Genomic DNA, 9,923 nt, shown 5'->3' on the forward strand with positions numbered 1-9,923 from the left:
CGAGCAGTCACCCAGGCTCTGTTGAACACCTCTAATAACGGAGAGCTCACTATTTTCAAAGGTTGCCTGGACTGTTGTGGGACAGCTTTGGCTGGGAGAAAATATGTCTCAAGCTCCCTTGTAATATCCATATCTGTTTCTGTGTTGCTTTTCAGGACACCCAGAACAACTCAGTTCCTATGCTAAGACAGTGCATCGGCAGGNTGGCAGGGACAGATGAAAATTGTGTCCTCTGGACTCCGTCCTTCCCTCACCTCACCCTTGTGGGAAATGTTCCCTCTTTGTTCCAGTCTTTCTCTTGTGGTCAGATAGGGCTACCTTAGTCCAGGGCTCTCTCCGGGTTTGGGGATTGGAATGCGAGGTCACATTCCAGGTGTGATGGGACCAGCTCTGAGGTAAGGGGACGATCACCTCCATGTGATCTCATGGAGTGTTTCTCATGCCTGCTATTTTGCTGAAAGGGTCTCCCCTCACCCTGTTCCACATCCTCCCCACCCACCTTCCCTACAGCTGAGCACCTTAAGGGCAGCTGGTCCATGAACTTGCTAAAGACCCCAGAGATGGTCTGACCCAAAGCTCTGCCCAGACAGGGTCAACAGGGATTTGGTGGGCCAGCCAGTCCTTCTCTGTGGTCTGAGGAGNGAGGTAAGGGGACGATCACCTCCAGTTCTGAACAGACTAAGACCTGGAGTGTTTCTCATGCCTGCTATTTTGCTGAAAGGGTCCCCCCTCACCCTGTTTCACATCCTCCCCACCCACCTTCCCTACAGCTGAGCACCTTAAGGGCAGCTGGTCCATGAACTTGCTAAAGACCCCAGAGATGGTCTGACCCAAAGCTCTGCCCAGACAGGGTCAACAGGGATTTGGTGGGCCAGCCAGTCCTTCTCTGTGGTCTGAGGAGAGAGCTAAACCATTGGAAGCAGGAGATGAGGCAGGAGGACAGAAAGAAGGAGGTAAGTAGATACTTGAGTCAGTACAGGCCACGAGAAAGCAGAGGCTGAGGGAAGGAAATGATCCACTACACCAGTCAGGTCGTGGGAGCAAGTGGCAGGAGCAAACTGACCAATTTCAACAGAAAAATAATTTCTTACAAGGGACTGTAGGTGACTTGCAGAAAATGGTTTCCAACTACAGGGTGACTTCATGATATATATATATTTGATTCTAAAGAATTACAGCACATGGCAGGACAAGATGCATGTGTTTCAGAAAATTTAAAACTTCCCTTCCCCCGTGCCTCCCAAGAAGATACATCCAGGTCGCTGGAGGGTTTTTGGCTTGCGGAGAACAGTCTTGTTCAGGGAGATGATGGCCTTCCCTAGATCACAGCCTCACATCATAGGTAAGGAAGAGAAGCCCAGAGCTAACTGCGCCACAAAGAAGAGGGAGGTAAGAAAGGTGGGTGTAGGGCCTGGGGTCACTTGATGGGACCAAGAACTCCTGGGTGCTGTTAGATGTAAAGCTCTACTCTCTCTGTAGATCGAAATCTTTGCTACGATGTCCATTTCTCACTAAAGCCTGTGGTGAAGGTTGACTCCGGGATAATGCAGTGCTGAGACTTGCTCCTTGAGAAAGGATGTGAGTGGAGGTTGTGGGCCGTTACACCTGCACTGTGTTTTGAGACCCTGCCCAGGGTTTTCAATGGTAAATTCAATTCTTAACTGAATTTGGGTTTCAGTCTTTACCCTAAATAAAGAGCCAAATGTTTTACAGTGTACCTAGAGTTAACAATACTGTACTGTGCATTTAAAATTTTGCGAAGAGGGTAAATCTCANAAAGAGGGTAAATCTCACATTAAATGTTCTTGCCACTATAGAAAATAAAAAGCCAATCATGCGCCCCACCCCCATTGCCGCCAAAGTACCAGTGCAGGATGAACCAGCCAGAGCAGAGACGGCTTTGGAATATTAGATCAACACCAGCAGAAATCTGCAGTTGTGAAGTCAGCATTCTGGCACGATCAAGAATGGTTTTTCAAAAGGTATATTAATCAGGATCCTTTGTAAATCATGGAAATTCATCTCTAATGTGTTAAGCAAGTCAAACAAACAAACCCAAATACATAAACAGAAGGATGGAATTATTGGCTCACTTGAATGTGAAACCCAAGAATAGGGCTAGCTTCAGGAATAGCTAGATCCAGGCACACAAGTCAAGTCATCAGAGTTATCTCTATCCCACCACTTAGCCTTTCTCTGTGTTGGCTTCTCTTTCAGAATATGCTCCCCACTAGTGGAAAGATGACCCCCAAGAGCTCCATCCTGATATCTTCAGCCCTACTGGAAAGAGCTTACTTTCCCATTCATTCTGAGGAAATGACCAGAACTGAGTCTCATGGGAGATTGATTGGATTATTTCCCCAGCCCTGGAGTTGGGAGGGTAGGGTCAGCCACACAGGAACTCCTTGAACTGACAGTGTAGGCAGGAAAGTCTCCCAAAGGAAATGAAGGTGCTGATACCAAAAACAGGAACACCAAAACAGCAGTCAGTGAAAAATTGAGATATACACCCTATGAAGTGAGCTCAGGAGACTGATGTAAAAAAACAAAACAACACCAAACTTCCTTGTGTGTCCCCAGGCTGGAAATTGACGTTTAATCCAGCCATGAAGGACACATGATTTATTAGGAAACTACAGTGTCTCCAGGAAGGGGCGAGGTGGACTGGGGCAGATCCCCTTGGCTGATTTGGGCCCCCACTCCCTCCCCTTTTAGCCTTAGCTTCAGAGACAGGATTTCCTGGAGCAGGAGCTGCCGCTGTGGAGCCAGCTCCCAGACAAGTCGAAATCTCTGGTCAAGGCCGCACGCTACCAGACAGGAGAGATGTTCGAAGACAGCGCGGCCCCGGGGACAAGAAAAGAGGGTGCCGACTGCCTCTGAAGTGTTACAGGGTGGTGGGAGACAGGGAGATAAGTGGCAAAAATTAGAGGCTTTAGGCTCTGGCAGTAGGACTCAAATTCCAGGCCACAGATCAATGCCTCCATCTCTGGGCAGGAATGACAATTGCCACTTACAGGGAGATGCAGTGAAGGGGGGAGTTGCCAGGATTCACAGGGCTTACAGACAGCAAGGAGACAGGTGCTCCCCACACGTGTTAAGAATGAAGAGACCCATGCTATGAGCCAAGGGACAAGATGGGACAAGATGCACTTGATGGCAGCCTGGAGAATCTGGCCCTGCTAGGACAGCTGCAACTGAGGAGACCTTATGGAAAAAGGTAGAATTCCCTGGATTTCCTATGCGGGATATCATTTGCTCTCTCCCCTTCCCCTACTCTCTGGCCCAGGAAGCTGACCTGTGTAGACTTAATTAACAGGATCCCTATGCTTCTGGCTCAGGTTGGGTTTGGCCAATGGAGAGTCCCAGCTGGAGATACGAAGAAGGAAGGAGAATGAGGTCAAGGTGTTTCTTCCCTTGGCTCCCTTCTTGTTGCAGAGCCTTGGGCTGGCTCTGACCTCAACTAAAGTTCACGCTTCCTCTCAAGGAGGCCTCTCCACGTGACTCTCATTCCACCTTCCGGTCACCACTCCCCTCCTCCACCTTGGCCATTCAGGCCTAGAGGGGGTGACAGCTCTAGGTTCTTGAACTTGAGGCTCCCCTGCACTTTGTAAATGGTCCCTATATAAAGAAAACCTCCTTCCATTTTCGCTCCAGCGGGCCATCTGTTTGTTGGTGGGACCCTGAATGATACTGTCCCCGAAATTCTCCCTTTTAACTTAGCAGGAGGAGGAAGAGGGGGAGGTGAGGACAGTCCTCAGAGAATAGGAAAGTGCAGCATGGTTTTGGCTGGGTCCGCAGAAGGGCTATAGATACTCGCAGCCCCCAGCTTCTGAACACAGGCTAAAGTCCTGGGCATCCTTTTTTTCTGCTAGGAAGAGTCTGGTACCCAGGGGGATTGGCACTTGCTGGCACCTAACAGGTCCCTATACTTGCTGGTCACATTGGAAGGCCGACTAAGGAATTCCAAGGACTCATACGAGTTTGAAACACTCACCGTGACCAAGAAGGTCATCTGTGGCAGACATGCCTCTGAGAGAGCCTACTAAATGCCTCATTTTTCCCCTTCCCAAGAGAGGAGGCACTGGGAGCTGAGGCAAGCAGGGGACTTCCTCATGCTGGGACGGGGGATGGAGCTTGTCTCTGAGGGCAGAGGAAGTGAGAGAGAGGATCCAGGCTGAAAAACCCACCAGCTCACCAGACCCCTTTTAATGCTATTGCCTCTACATGTCAACCAACAGTGGCTCCAAATCTCCCTTGTTTCTCTTCCCCATCAAAGCTCCTTGTGTGTATATGAGGCCTGGGGGAGGGTGAATGGAAGCATCTGGGAGGCTCCCTTGAAGAGACTGGGGGAGGGGAGCTCCTGCCACCAGATGCTTACTGAGCTAGAACCCCACAGGCTCATCCTGGTGGTGCTGCTGGAATAAAGTACGGTGAGAAAGCTGGAAGAACCTGGGCCATGTTCCCATGAGACTGGGGGTGTTTGTGAACACAGATAGTGAAGCAGAGAATTCTGAAGGTCGGAGGTTCCTGAAAGGGCCTATATGAACAAGCTTGTCAGGACCAGGATGTGGTGGGCCTGGGAGGAAAAAAATGGGTCTACCCTGCCCAGTTCCTCATACTTCCTATGGCTCCATGTGACAGAGCATTAGGGTTAGAAGAGGGACAGGAACCAGGGAGCTAGACAGCAGCCACTGGGCCAAGCAATGGGGCCCTGGCTTGGAGGAAGAGCTGGGGACAGGCAGTCGGTAGGGAGGCCAGGTTGCCCCTATCTGGAGAAGTCCTTGGCAATGAGGGGGCCATAGAGCTGAAGATCAATGAAGAAACCAAGCATATCTCCTCTGCAGAGATCACCATATCACAGAGACTCCCCAGAGCAGAAATACCCAGAATAAGGTCAGGAAACCCTTTCCACCGCAGAGCAAAGTCAGGGTGGCAGGAGGTCTCACAAAGCTTCCTCCCCACCCTGAAGAGTGGTCCATCCCCTCACCAAGCCCCCGTGGTCACAATTCTGACCTGGGTGGGGTAAGGGGATTGCTTTGAATTGGCTAACAGATTAAAGTTTTAAATTGGACTGGTGTGAGTTATAATAACTGAATGAGACCAGAAAGTTATAAAAAGTCTACTAGAGAGAAAAAGACCCAGGGTTGCTTCAAGTATCTACCTTAATAGGTTAAAACTGCTCAACCACCGGTTGCTGTCACAACATGGCCACTGGCCATTCCACCAACCTGAGCCAAAGGGAGCACCTGTAAACCAGAATGTCGGCAAAAGTCCTGAGATTCCCTCCGACCAGGCCGTCTTGGGTGACAAAGCCGCTCCTGAACCAGTGTTGCGGGGAAACTGCATGGGCTGATTATAGTCAAGCTTAGGTCATATTTGTACCCTGGAGTTGGCTTCCCTGGAACCACAGGGTTCCCCAAAAGGATGTGGGTATTACAGGGAAGAGGGAAGGGAGGATGAATTTGGGGAAGTATTGCATTATGGTTTTCCCCCATTCACTCCTCTGAGAGCCCCAGGAAGGGAGTGGAACTAAAACGAAAATTCCAGGTGTTTTATAATTCCCAGAATAAGAGCCGGGGGCGCGCTTGAAGACAATGCCGACAGGTACACAGGCGAGGCAGAGCAGAATTAAATATCCCTGCAGGAAAAAAAAGGGAGTGCGAGCACTCCTGTCAGGGACCTGCCTGTGATGGACACCACGAGGGAGGGGGAGCAGGAGCGGACTGCTGCAGGAAGAAAAGTCATGTCTGAGGGGCATTTTTCTGAAGTCAAATTGTGAAAGAGAAAGTCAAAGAAGCCACAAAAAGAGCCCCTTCCTCTGTTGCCCATAGGAAACCAGTTGAAAAGTCAATTTTCCTGTTACGCACCAGAGTGGGGAGACAAGGGGACTAAATGCAATGTGGTATGTTGGGTGGAATTCTGGAACAAAAGAGGACATTGCTGGAAAAACTGGTGAAACCCAAAGAAAGTCTGCAGTGTAGTTAACAGTAATTACCCATGTTAGTTTCTGAGCTGTGTTAAAGGTACCATAGGAGGGTAAGATATGAACAATGGGGGAAGCTGGGGAAGGGGTATGTGGACCCCTCTGCACTATTCTTGTGACTTTTCCATAAATCTAAAATGATTCCAAAATAACGTTTATTTTTTATAAAGTCAGTTTCCCATTTTTACTGCATGGAGAAGCTCCCCCCATCTGGGACTATACATAGAAATGAACACTGATCTGTCTTTAGGTAATCACGGCATCTCCAGTACGGTGTGGGGTGGCGGAAAGAGCCAAGTGCCAGCCATAACTCCTCCAGGATCCTGTAAACGGGGCGTGCGTGGACGAGACAGAGCCCATGATGCACTCAGCCCAGGGCCGAGCACATAACTAGCGCCCAGCCGAGGTTAGTAGTCTTTGCTCCACCCATACCTGGAGTTGTTATAATGTGCCTGCCTCCCCCTCTTGGCCTCCCACATCCCTTGTCTTGGAGGTGGGTGAGTTGTTCAGCCGCTTCATCGAGTCTTTCCACAGGGCTGAGAACCCCAGCCCTGAGGCCTCTGCATCTTTGGTGCGAGTTCCCCGTGCCTCACCTCCTGGCACATACGTGCGTGGACAGCTGAGATGACTCTGTGCTGGGCTCTGACCTGATTAATGTCATTTAGTCCTTGCATCATCCTGGGATGGTAGGGATCACTGTCCCCATCTTACAGATGAGGGTTGCAGGAGCTGGTATTTGCTCTCTCTCAGAGTGCTCTCCCGAGGCAGATAAGACAAACAGCGCCAATAACTGTGAGGCCAGGTGAGCCAGTCAGCAGAAAACATGGAGAGTGCTGGAGAACTCAGAGAGGACAGTTCACCTCTGCACCCCACAGTCAGTGGACTTTGGAGCCACGAGGATTTCCAGGGAGAAGGGGATGAAAAGAGCATCCAAGAGGTGGAAGTAGTGAGAGGCTTGGCACTGAGATGGGATTCGTTGAAGTCCAGCAGTTCTCAGGCAGTCTGTCTGGGCGGCCTAGAGCCCGGGATCCATGCAGAGAGCGGGTTGGGACCATAAGCAGAAGGATTGGTGGGACCCCATAGGGCTCTTTACCTCCCACTCCCTGGGCTGGATCCTGCCCTGAGGCTAACATCCACATTCTGTCATCTGTTGCTAAGTATTGCCTACTCTAGGACCTCTTTGTTTTTGTTGGAAGGAGATCCCTGCTCCGGCCTTTATGGGTCGCTGCTGGGAGGACTCAAAATAGGGCATGGATGGGAGAAACAATTCAGTATCTATTTTGTGCCAAGCTGAAAAATGGGCTGTGGGGATCAAGATGACTCAACCCCCTTGTCCTGGGAGCATGCGGGCTGGGGAGTATACTGACTGCCGTGCACAATGTGGTGAGCTAGTCCATGAGAAACAGGGCCTGGGACTGTGGGTGCTCAGAGAAAGCCCCCAGCCTCTAGGGGTGGAGGGTCTCCCTAGCGAGACCGGACCAGCCTGGTAGCAGGGTAACCAACAGAATCAGCAGTCCTATTGGGAAGGAGAGCCCTGAGTTCTTTGGCTGCCTCTCCAGGAGGAGAATCAGATCCAGGAAGCAGTGGGACCCCGCCAGAGGCCCAGCAGGGTAAACCAGGCCTCCCCACGTGGGCAGCCACCTTCCCACAGGAGGGCATTATCTGGGCACGGCCCCATGAGCAGGGGCTTGGCTTCCAGAAGATGTGATGGCCTCTCACTGTTCTACAGGACCTCTGTAGTTCATACGATGGGCGTGTTGCTCCGAACTTGCCATTTGCGGGCTGTCTGGCACCAGACTAACCCAGCAGACCTATTCTCACCTCGCATGCTAAGGTACCTGGTGCCAGGACTCTCTCAAGTGCTCTGGCTGCTTCTCTAAGGACATGCATGGTGCTAAAGTCCTCTGGGCCTATAGCCCAACTCAAAACTTGCATTTTTCTACGGAGCCTCGGGGAAAGGGTTGTCTCTGTGAGGGTGAGAATGCGGGCACCGTGCTTGTGCACTTGTAAGTGTTGTCCATTACTTGGGGACCTTTCTTCATGCAACATTCTTTCTATTCTTGTTAGATGAGTAGGAAGGAGTCAAGATGATTCCCTATTGGAGGAAACCCCATGATTTCAGGGAAGAAGGGTCTAGAGAGACCTGGAGATATACGGACACTGAGCACTAGGAAGGGAACAGGGGGAGTAAGAGTGTCAGTAGCTCTCGGGGTCTTAGATGAGATGTGGAAAGAAAGACCATGAGGCTGGATACAAGGCGGATCCTGCCACAAACATGGGACCTGAGAGGATTGCTGTAGGTGGGGAGACGGAGAGGGGCACCCATGGACAGGGGGCCTGCCTGGGCCTGTCCCTGATCGTGTCAGGATCCTAGGATCCTGGATCATCAGAGACAAAGGAGCTATAGAGCCCCGGGCATCCAATCCATCACACTGAAAGGAAGAAAAAGTCTACAGGGAAACATGGCATGTCTTAGATCATCCAATACGTCAGGGCAGAGTCCAGGCCCAAACCAGGGTCCTGCCTCCCAGATCAGAGCATTTTCTTTCCCTGCTCAGGCAAGTCAAACCCAGCAGGCAATGTTCTGTCTGGGGCTAGGGAAAGGGCCTGTGGAGAGACTGGTGTCTCTGCCTTATTTCTCAGATAATGAAGTGTCAGAGAGGGGCAGGGACTTGCCTGAGGTCAGGCAGCCAGAGAGCAACACAACCCACCCACTAGACTCAGGTGTCCTGACCCCCCCACCCAAGGCTTCTCACTGTACCAGTCTCCTAAGGAGAAGAGAAAGGAGCTCACATTTACTGAACATCAGATCCTTGACACATATTATTTCCAATCCCCAAAACCTTGGAGACAGTTGTTCTTGTCCACTTTTAAGAAATCAGAGTACAGAGGTTCGGAAAGGCGAAATGACTTGCCCAAAGCCACATGCCTGGTAGTTGGCAGCATAGAAACTTAAGCCCAATTCTCTCTTAAGCCTGTGCTCTCGTTCCTAACCAGGCTAGGTCGGGTTTGGGACTCAGGGCTGACAATGCAAGGAAGTGGCTGGGGAAGCCAGGGGCAAGCTGCGGGCACTGCCCAGGCTCCCAGCTGCCCAGTCCTACCAGTGATAAAGATCAACAGGAATGACCTTGGGACAGCAGGCTCCTGCCTCCCGCTGACANTGGGTGATAAAGATCAACAGGAATGACCTTGGGACAGCAGGCTCCTGCCTCCCACTGACAGGGTTTTTTTTTGTTTTTTAAAAGGTGTATTGATACACACCCTGCAACAAAACCACACAAAACAAACAGCTGATGGCATAGTTTCTGGTGTTGCTGAGATACTCATTCCCACGTGGCTTGGAGCCAAGACATCACTGACCTCAGAAGCTTGGATTCCTAGACTGGTTTAGGAACTTAGACTGTCTCACAGCTCTAACACGGAGGGGCCTCCCAAGCTGTCAATCGACCCCAAGTAGGGGTAGACTTCCCGACTAGGCTCATCCAACCCTGCNTATCCAACCCTGCTCTCACCTCACTTCCTATCCCTAGGAGCTGCCCCTTCTGCTGCGGGACTGCCTTTCACACTCTGAGCTGAGACCAGCATTCTGGGACATCCCCATAGTCTCCTTTGGGAGCCCAAAGTTAGCTGCCCTGTGGCACTGGGTGGCCCTAGTAAGCTAGGGGGACAGTGACTGCATATTCTCTGCTCTGGGTCTGAAACTACCTGGTCAGGGGCATCAGTCCTGAAGCCATTCCTAAGAAATGGGCACAGGGACGCCTGGGTGGCTCAGTCGTTAAGCGTCTGCCTTCGGCTCAGGGAGTGATCCTGGCGTTCTGGGATCGAGCCCCACATCAGGCTCCTCTGCTGGGAGCCTGCTTCTTCCTCTCGCACTCCCACTGCTTGTGTTCTCTCTCTCACTGGCTGTCTCACTTTCTGTGAAATAAATAAATAAAATCTT

The 9,923-nt window shown here is 51.1% G+C and overlaps 1 long non-coding RNA gene across 1 annotated transcript; it reads left to right on the forward strand.

Moving 5' to 3' along the window:
* The first annotated feature begins 286 nt into the window (after positions 1-286).
* Positions 287-9,448, forward strand: LOC117797731. The gene is made up of 6 exons (XR_004622672.1): positions 287-395; positions 646-1,644; positions 1,818-1,982; positions 2,218-3,217; positions 6,234-6,389; positions 9,229-9,448. It is a non-coding gene; the product is annotated as an uncharacterized LOC117797731 (long non-coding RNA).
* Positions 9,449-9,923: the final 475 nt, after the last annotated feature.

Source organism: Ailuropoda melanoleuca, unplaced genomic scaffold (genome assembly GCF_002007445.2).
Source record: "Ailuropoda melanoleuca isolate Jingjing unplaced genomic scaffold, ASM200744v2 unplaced-scaffold11408, whole genome shotgun sequence".
Lineage (NCBI taxonomy): Eukaryota > Metazoa > Chordata > Mammalia > Carnivora > Ursidae > Ailuropoda > Ailuropoda melanoleuca.